This window comes from Schistocerca gregaria, unplaced genomic scaffold, assembly GCF_023897955.1.
Source record: "Schistocerca gregaria isolate iqSchGreg1 unplaced genomic scaffold, iqSchGreg1.2 ptg000199l, whole genome shotgun sequence".
NCBI lineage: Eukaryota > Metazoa > Arthropoda > Insecta > Orthoptera > Acrididae > Schistocerca > Schistocerca gregaria.
The window spans coordinates 8,117,566-8,123,997 of record NW_026061737.1 but is presented as its reverse complement, the minus strand read 5'-3'; positions in this window follow the sequence as shown (position 1 = coordinate 8,123,997).

Below are 6,432 nucleotides of genomic sequence, written 5' to 3'. Positions count from 1 at the left end.
AAACCTGAGAAATCCGTTCGTTTTCGTCATTTGTTATCGAATCGACTTAAAGCCAGATCGTCACATTGGCCGCTCGTCTCTCTGAAACGGTTGTACTTATCGTCTGCAAAGCTATGTCGCGTGCTGCGGTATGCGGAAACACTAAAAGCACCATAGTAGAACACATATGAAGCTTCTAAGATGATGTAATAGCCAGTAAGAAGTAGGACAGTTCAAGTTTTAGGTATCGATTATTGACTTTTTAGCTGGCTTTGGTGCCTTGGAGATGAGGTAGGACCTTAAGATTCTGGATGAAAGGAGGAGTAGCAGCCGAGTTGCACGGGAGAATGTGAAAAGTGTTCATATGTAGTACAAACCTGAGAAATCCGTCCGTTTTCGTCATTTGTTATCGAATCGACTTAAAGCTTGATTGTCACATTGGCCGCTCTTCTCTCTGAAACGGTTGTAATTATCGTCTGCAAAGCTGTGTCGCGTGCTGCGGTATGCGGAGAAACTAAAAGCACCATAGTAGAACACAGATGAAGGTTCTAAGTTGATGTAATAGCCAGTAAGAAGTAGTACAATTCAAGTTTTAGGTATCGTTTATTGACTTTTTAGCTGGCTTTGGTGCCTTGGACATGAGCTAGGACCTTAAGATTCTGCATGAAAGGAGGACTAGCAGCCGCGTTGCACGGGAGAATGTGAAAGGTGTCCATATGTAGTAAAAACCAACCTGAGAAATCCGTCCGTTTTCGTCATTTGTTATCGAATCGACTTAAAGCCAGATCGTCACATTGGCCGCTCTTCTCTCTGAAACGGTTGTACTTATCGTCTGCAAAGCTATGTCGCGTGCTGCGGTATGCGGAGACACTAAAAGCACCATAGTAGAACACATATGAAGCTTCTAAGATGATGTAATAGCCAGTAAGAAGTAGGACAGTTTAAGTTTTAGGTATCGATTATTGACTTTGTAGCTGGCTTTGGTGCCTTGGAGATGAGCTTGGACCTTAAGATTCTGGATGAAAGGAGGAGTAGCAGCCGAGTTGCACGGGAGAATGTGAAAAGTGTTCATATGTAGTAAAAACCTGAGAAATCCGTCCGTTTTCGTCATTTGTTATCGAATCGACTTAAAGCCAGATCGTCACATTGGCCGCTCTTCTCTCTGAAACGGTTGTACGTATCGTCTGCAAAGCTATGTCGCGTGCTGCGGTATGCGGAGACACTAAAAGCACCATAGTAGAACACAGATGAAACTTCTAAGTTGATGTATTAGCCAGTAAGAAGTAGTACAATTCAAGTTAAAGGTACCGATTATTGACTTTTAAGCTGGCTTTGATGCCTTGGACATGAGCTAGGACCTTAAGATTCTACATGAAAGGAGGACTAGCAGCCGAGTTGCAGGGGAGAATGTGAAAAGTGTTCATATGTAGTAAAAACCTGAGAAATCCGTCCGTTTTCGTCATTTGTTATCGAATCGACTTAAAGCCAGATCGTCACATTGGCCGCTCTTCTCTCTGAAACGGTTGTACTTACGGTCTGCAAAGCTATGTCGCGTGCTGCGGTATGCGGAGACACTAAAAGCACCATAGTAGAACACATATGAAGCTTCTATGATGATGTAATAGCCAGTAAGAAGTAGTACAATTCAAGTTTAAGGTATCGTATCGACTTCTTAGATGGATTTGGTGACTTGGACATGAGCTAGGACTTTAAGATTCTGCATGAAAAGAGGACTAGCTGCCGAGTTGCACGGGACAATATGAAAAGTGTTCATATGTAGTAACAACCTGAGAAATCCGTCCGTTTTCGTCATTTGTTATCGAATCGCCTTAAAGCCAGATCGTCACTTGGCCGCTCTTCTCTCTGAAACGGTTGTACTTATCGTCTGCAAAGCTATGTCGCGTGCTGCGGTATGCGGACACACTAAAAGCACTATAGTAGAACACAGATGAAGCTTCTATGATGATGTAATAGCCAGTAAGAAGTAGTACAATTCAAGTTTTAGGTATCGATTATTGACTTTTTAGCTGGCTTTGGTGCCTTGGACATGAGCTATTACCTTAAGATTCTGCATGAAAGGAGGAATAGCAGCCGAGTTGCACGGAAGAATGTGAAAAGTGTTCATAAGTAGTAAAAACCTGAGAAATCCGTCCGTTTTCGTCATTTGTTATCGAATCGACTTAAAGCCGGATCGTCACATTGGCCGCTCTTCTCTCTGAAACGGTTGTACTTATCGTCTGCAAAGCTATGTCGCGTGATGCGGTATGCGGAGACACTAAAAGCACCATAGTAGAACACAGATGAAGCCTCTATGATGATGTAATAGCCAGTAAGAAGTAGTACAATTCAAGTTTTAGGTATCGACTATTGACATTTTAGCTGGCTTTGGTGCCTTGGACATGAGCTATTACCTTAAGATTCTGCATGAAAGGAGGAATAGCAGCCGAGTTGTACGGAAGAATGTGAAAAGTGTTCATATGTAGTAAAAACCTGAGAAATCCGTCCGTTTTCGTCATTTGTTATCGAATCGACTTAAAGCCGGATCGTCACATTGTTCGCTCTTCTCTCTGAAACGGTTGTACTTATCGTCTGCAAAGCTATGTCGCGTGATGCGGTATGCGGAGACACTAATGGCACCATAGTAGAACATAGATGAAGCTTCTAAGTTGATGTAATAGCCAGTAAGAAGTAGTACAATTCAAGTTTTAGGTATCGATTATTGACTTTTTAGCTGGCTTTGGTGCCTTGGACATGAGCTAGGACCTTAAGTTTCTGCATGAAAGGAGGACTAGCAGCCGAGTTGCACGGGAGAATGTGAAAAGTGTTCATATGTAGTAAAAACCTGAGAAATCCGTCCGTTTTCGTCATTTGTTATCGAATCGACTTAAAGCCAGATCGTCACATTGGCCGCTCTTCTCTCTGAAACGGTTGTACTTATCGTCTTCAAAGCTATGTCGCGTGCTGCGGTATGCGGAGACACTAAAAGCACCATAGTAGAACACAGATGAAGCTTCTAAGTTGATGTAATAGCCAGTAAGAAGTAGTACAATTCAAGTTTTAAGTATCGATTATTGACTTTTTAGCTGGCTTTGGTGCCTTGGATATGAGCTAGGACCTTAAGATTCTGCATGAAAGGAGGACTAGCAGCCGCGTTGTACGAAAGAATGTGAAATGTGTTCATATGTAGTAAAAACCTGAGAAATCCGTCCGTTTTCGTCATTTGTTATCAAATCGACTTAAAGCCAGATCGTCACATTGGCTGCTCTTCTCTCTGAAACGGATGTACTTATCGTCTGGAAAGCTTTGTTGCGTGCTGCGGTATGCGGAGACACTAAAAGCACCATAGTAGAACACAGATGAAGCTTCTAAGATGTTGTAATAGCCAGTAAGAAGTAGTACAATTCAAGTTTTAGGTATCGACTATTGACTTTTTAGCTGACTTTGGTGCCTTGGACATGAGCTAGGACCTTAAGATTATGCATGAAAGGAGGACTAGCAGCCGAGTTGCAGGGGAGAATGTGAAAAGTGTTCATATGTAGTAAAAACCAGAGAAATCCGTCCGTTTTCGTCATTTGTTATCGAATCGACTTAAAGCCAGATCGTCACATTGGCCGCTCTTCTCTCTGAAACGGTTGTACTTATCGTCTTCAAAGCTATGTCGCGTGCTGCGGTATGCGGAGACACTAAAAGCACCATAGTAGAACACAGATGAAGCTTCTAAGTTGATGTAATAGCCAGTAAGAAGTAGTACAATTCAAGTTTTAAGTATCGATTATTGACTTTTTAGCTGGCTTTGGTGCCTTGGACATGAGCTAGGACCTTAAGATTCTGCATGAAAGGAGGACTAGCAGCCGAGTTGCACGGGAGAATGTGAAAAGTGTTCATATGTAGTAAAAACCTGAGAAATCCGTCCGTTTTCGTCATTTGTTATCGAATCGACTTAAAGCCAGATCTTCACATTGGCCACACTTCTCTCTGAAACGGTTGTACTTATCGTCTGCAAAGCTATGTCGCATGCTGCGGTATGCGGAGACACTAAAAGCACCATAGTAGAACACAGATGAAGCTTCTAAGTTGATGTAATAGCCAGTAAGATGTAGTACAATTCAAGTTTTAGCTACTGATTATTGACTTTTTACCTGGCTTTGGAGCCTTGGACATGAGCTAGGACCTTAAGATTCTACATGAAAGAGCACTAGCAGCCGAGTTACACAGGAGAATGTGAAAAGTGTTTATATGTAGTAAAAACCTGAGAAATCCGTCCGTTTTCGTCAATTGTTATCGAATCGACTTAAAGCCAGATCGTCACATTGGCCGCTCTTCTCTCTGAAACGGTTGTACTTATCGTCTGCAAAGCTATGTCGCGTGCTGCGGTATGCGGAGACACTAAAAGCACCATAGTAGAACACATATGAAGCTTCTAAGAAGATGTAATAGCCAGTAAGAAGTAGTACAATTCAAGTTTTAGGTATCGATTATTGACTTTTTAGCTAGCTTTGCTGCCTTGGAGATGAGCTTGGACCATAAGATTCTGCATGAAAGGAGGAGTAGCAGCCGAGTTGCACGGGAGAATGTGAAAAGTGTTCATATGTAATAAAAACCTGAGAAATCCGTCCGTTTTCGTCATTTGTTATCGACTCGCCAGATCGTCACATTGGCCGCTCTTCTCTCTGAAACGGTTATACTTATCGTCTGCAAAGCTATGTCGCGTGCTGCGGTATGCGGAGACACTAAAAGCACCATAGTAGAACACAGATGAAGCCTCTATGATGATGTAATAGCCAGTAAGAAGTAGTACAATTCAAGTTTTAGGTATCGATTATTGACTTTATAGCTGGCTTTGGTGCCTTGGACATGAGCTGTTACCTTAAGATTCTGCATGAAAGGAGGACTAGCAGCCGAGTTGCACGGGAGAATGTGAAAAGTGTTCATATGTAGTAAAAACCTGAGAAATCCGTCCGTTTTCGTCATTTGTTATCAAATCGACTTAAAGCCAGATCGTCACATTGGCTGCGTTTCTCTCTGAAACGGTTGTACTTATCGTCTGCAAAGCTATGTCGCGTGATGCGGTATGCGGAGACACTAAAAGCACCATAGTAGAACACAGATGAAGCTTCTAAGTTGGTGTAATAGCCAGTAAGAAGTAGTACACTTCAAGTTTTAGGTATCGATTATTGACTTTTTAGCTGGCTTTGGTGCCTTGGACATGAGCTAGGACCTTAAGATTCGGCAAGAAAGGAGGACTAGCAGCCGAGTTGCACGGGAGAATGTGAAAAGTGTTCATATGTAGTAAAAACCTGAGAAATCCGTCCGTTTTCGTCATTTGTTATCGAATCGACTTAAAGCCAGATCGTCACATTGGCCACTCTTCTCTCTGAAACGGTTGTACTTATCGTGTGCAGAGCTATGTCGCGTGCTGCGCTATGCAGAGACACTAAAAGCAACATAGTAGAACACAGATGACACTTCCAAGTTGATGTAATAGCCAGTAAGAAGTAGTACAATTCAAGTTTTAGTTACTGATTATTGACTTTTTAGCTGGCTTTGGTGCCTTGGACATGAGCTAGGACCTTAAGATTCTGCATGAAAAGAGGACTAGCAGCCGAGTTACAGAGGAGAATGTGAAAAGTGTTTATATGTAGTAAAAACCTGAGAAATCCGTCCGTTTTCGTCATTTGTTATCGAATCGACTTAAAGCCAGATCGTCACATTGGCTGCTCTTCCCTCCGAAGCGCTTGTACTTATCGTCTGCAAAGCTATGTCGCATGCTGCGGTATGCGGAGACACTAAAAGCACCATAGTAGAACACAGATGAAGCTTCTAAGTTGAGGTAATAGCCAGTAAGATGTAGTACAATTCAAGTTTTAGCTACTGATTATTGACTTTTTAGCTGGCCTTGGAACCTTGGACATGACCTAGGACCTTAAGATTCTGCATGAAAGGAGGACTAGCGGCCGAGTTACACAGGAGATGTGAAAAGTGTTTATATGTAGTAAAAACCTGAGAAATCCGTCCGTTTTCGTCATTTGTTATCGAATCGACTTAAAGCCAGATCGTCACATTGGCCGCTCTTCTCTCTGAAACGGTTGTACTTATCGTCTGCAAAGCTATGTCGCGTGCTGCGGCATGCGGGGACACTAAAATCACCCTAGTGGAACACAGATGAAGCTTCTAAGTTGATGTAATAGCCAGTAAGAAGTAGTACAATTCAAGTTTTGGTACCGATTATTGACTTTTTAGCTGGCTTTGATGCCTTGGACATGAGCTAGGACCTTAAGATTCTGCATGAAAGGAGGACTAGCAGCCGAGTTGCACGGGAGAATTTGAAAAGTGTTCATATGTAGTAAAAACCTGAGAAATCCGTCCGTTTTCGTCATTTGTTATCGAATCGACTTAAAGCCAGATTGTCACATTGGCCGCTCTTCTCTCTGAAACGGTTGTACTTATCGCTGC